The 3,633-nt window shown below is 39.4% G+C and overlaps 1 long non-coding RNA gene across 2 annotated transcripts; it reads right to left on the reverse strand.

The window, feature by feature from the left end:
• Positions 1-663: 663 nt before the first annotated feature.
• Positions 664-2,677, reverse strand: LOC123430576. 2 transcript variants are annotated; one of them, XR_006622960.1, is made up of 3 exons: positions 2,634-2,677; positions 1,350-2,194; positions 664-991 (listed from the first exon to the last, which is right to left on the reverse strand). It is a non-coding gene; the product is annotated as an uncharacterized LOC123430576 (long non-coding RNA). The 2 variants fall into 2 exon arrangements; XR_006622959.1 differs by having other exon boundaries at positions 1,350-2,671.
• Positions 2,678-3,633: the final 956 nt, after the last annotated feature.

The following is a 3,633-nucleotide window of genomic DNA, read 5'->3' on the forward strand; positions in this document are numbered from 1 at the left end:
ATTTTTGAAACACTTAATTGTATTATTTTCTTTATGAATATAGTGACCCCTAAAATAATCAGACAGATGTCATGTTTCTTTTGACATAAGCTCACTGGTTGTTTGTCTCACATAAACTGGCAACATTCAAATACACCTGACGACATTACATTATGAAAATATGGTAGCCAAGGTGAACATATACAAGGCTATAAGTCGGAATGAAAATAGAATATGATACAAATCAAATCTAAGAAGCGGCTACAAGAAATCTGTTAATACATGACGGTTCTAATCCGTCATGGGTTATCCCAAAACTGTCATGGGTGCGCAATCATGACGGAATGAGGATCCGTCATGTATATCGCGTCATAATTTGACATCATGCCATCCACGACGGTTCTTGTCCGTCATGAATGTGCCGCAGGCCCACCCAAGGCCCAAACCATGGTGACGGAATAGACCGTCATGGACCAACGCCACGTTGGATCTTCAATTGACCAACTTGAATGACGTGGCAGCCTACATGGACAGTATTTTTGTCACAGAAATCATCATGGATTTCCAAACCTTTTAAATTTAATTCAGCCATTAGCCTATTTCATTCAACCCAATTTTCACCAAGTACATTTTTAAGCATAATGCATTACTCAAATTGTAGTGACAATTTAGACAAAGAAAAGGTATTTACAAAGTGTCATGTGTACACGTATGAATCAATATGTAGTCATCCGCAAGTATCTACAACATAGTAGTTTACAAAATCATCCATGAAATGGTATTTTACAACCTAGATTGATAAAAATATATCACTCAACAATTTAGAAAACAGTGCAATCCAGTTCGAACAAACAAAACACTTAAACTATTGAAGTTCTTGTCGTCGGCCCTCCTGATGGAAACCTTGATGGAAACTATCACGTCATCCAAATTGTGATGGAAACCTTGATGGAAACTATCACGTCATCCAAATTGTGATGGCAGCACCAAGTAGCCGAGTACACAATCATACCTAGCATATTTACAAAACAATTAGATATTTGTAGGTATGAATAGATAGTAGAAACAAGAGAACTGCAACAAATGTAAACATGAAAATCTATTATATAATTATAAAACGATACAAAACAAATGGCATAGATGTAACAATAAAAGAGCTAAAAAGAATGGATGTGATCAAACAAAGTTTATCAAACGAAGCCTATGACTGAGAAGTGCAAAACAAAACACATGGAAGGAAACTTGCCATCTCTTCACAAAAAAGAAGACACTTCCCATCATCACGTGTGTTGTACAGACATACAATAAGTTCTCGAATATAACTATGCTATTAGAAAATCAATCAACGTGATGCTAAAAAATCTTCTTACCTACAAGGAAATATATTACAAAGCCTAGCCCCCTTGTACATAGCACACGTACATGAACGAGCAGAATTTGCCCAACATTCAAACAGCCATCCAACAAAAATGGGTGTACTTCATGGTCATAGTAATACCTTGCTTTCAACGAAAAATTTAATTTCCCTATTTGTATGACAACAATACAAATCAGTAAAAATAAAAGAATGTCTATCAACCTATTTTAGATGTCGGGACAAATTATTAGTAAAAACTAAAACACGCCATACATATACACTGAAGTTTTCTCTAGAGCATAATTTACAATGGATTTTCAAAATAATTACATTGCTTCCATAGATGAATAATTATACACAGAAATATTCTCTAGATGAATGGCTTATGTAGATGAATCAATGGGCAATGGAAAATGTATCCCTTAAGTGTAATGGTTGGTGGTGTCCAGATTATTATTATTTTCTTCCTAGAAAACTATTAGCAAAAGCACAAATACGAATACACTCGCTAATGTCCACACCCTCTAATATTTTCTGAAGATTGATTTTACTTAGCTGAATTTTGAGTACAAATTTCCAATGGTTTACTCTGTAGAATGTTTTCACAGTTATAGCTAACTTGGTCTAAGAATATGAAATTGTCTACACTAGCTGACTTAGTTATTTCTCCTCTGCTTTAGCTTTTAAATATGATATTTTAAAAGCAATCTCTGAATTTACTATATCTGACTAGCTGTACTGCATCACAATATTACCTTCAGTGAAATATTACCTTCAACATTGCCTTGAGTACACGTGCACCACACAAGGCCGGTCCTAAGATTTGGGGGCCCGGGGCGAAACTAAAACTTAGAGGCCCTTGACAGAAATATGAGAATATTAGGCTATGAAGAAAGTACACACTATGTGTGATGCAAAGTCATGTTTAATGCTTGAATTACACGTGTAGGAGTATATTATTTCAGGTGTCAAAAGGGACAGAAGACTCCAAAAATGGTCCAAAAATAATTTGCATCCAAAATACATGGTTGCATTCACATTTTGAGTCCTTCCAATGACTATTGTAAGACTGTTACAGCAAACATGAGTATATGAGGATTTAGATAGATGAGAAAATCAATACGAGTGATGTGGAAATATTTTGTCATATCTTCTAAACTTACCTTTGTATCTTTAAAAATCAAATTATATAGTGCCGAGATAGTGAAAAGTTACTCCCGCGAAGTTGTAGGGATGATTAAATTAATAATTTGTTACCCAATTGTGCTATCATTGCTGAGTTCATCTATAAACTCACCACTATGAGCAGCATCCAAACCTCGTTCTTGCTTGAGATCTATAACACCACATGAAAATCAATATTAAAAGGCAGAATCAAAACGATTAATTGTACAAACAGTGGAAAATGTCGACCGACTGACAATACTCGCCTTTATATAAAGGACACAAAGCATCAGCGCAAAAATACGGAGCAGGCGCCGCTGATCTACTGCACGCACCACTTGAGAAGTTGAGATCTGGAACTCCTCCTTCATGGTTCATCTGGCACGATCTGAGCTAGAGAAGAAAAGGTCGCATCCGCAGCATGCCTGATGCGATGCATGCGTGTATTCCTGGATCCCACGAGTCAATGCATGGGTTACGACGATGTATCAGACTTCCCATCTACAATACTTCTTGGATTATGGAACTGCTACTACTTGGGTGATGGGCCAGACCCAATGACGTTTTTTTTCTGCAGCTAAATTATAGGCCTAATGCAAAGAAATACGTACTTGGACCCAGCCATTAGGGTCGCCCATGTACCTCACCTTGACGGGGTGGAGATGGATCTGTGGCAGTGTCGTCACCTCCTGTACCTCACCTTGGCTCGCCGCCGGATGGAGATGGATCTGTTCCCACCGCCAGCGACCTCTGGGACTGCCAAATCTAATAGTCCGTGCCGCCGCTACCACTGACGCCTCAGCTTAGGGGTAGGACTGGGTCGTCGTAGCTTGATGGTCAATCTGAGTGGAGAGGGGCATAGCATGGCCTTGATGGGGAGGTATCCGGCGCGGGAGAGATGGGGAGATCCAGCGGTGGGTGGTTCGGTGCCGGCGCCAACATGGAGCAGCGCGAGGAGGATAGGTGGTGTGGCGGCGGCTAATTGTTGGTACGAGAGGGAGATGGGAGAGGGGAACTAGGGTTAGGCTAGTGTGGATCCTACATAAATGGATTGGCCCGAAAATTTCGAGTCCGCGCGCTCGCAAATTAAAACTTTCCTTCTCACGCGCCCTCTCTCAATTTCAGTCTCAGTT

Source organism: Hordeum vulgare, chromosome 2H (assembly GCF_904849725.1).
Source record: "Hordeum vulgare subsp. vulgare chromosome 2H, MorexV3_pseudomolecules_assembly, whole genome shotgun sequence".
NCBI lineage: Eukaryota > Viridiplantae > Streptophyta > Magnoliopsida > Poales > Poaceae > Hordeum > Hordeum vulgare.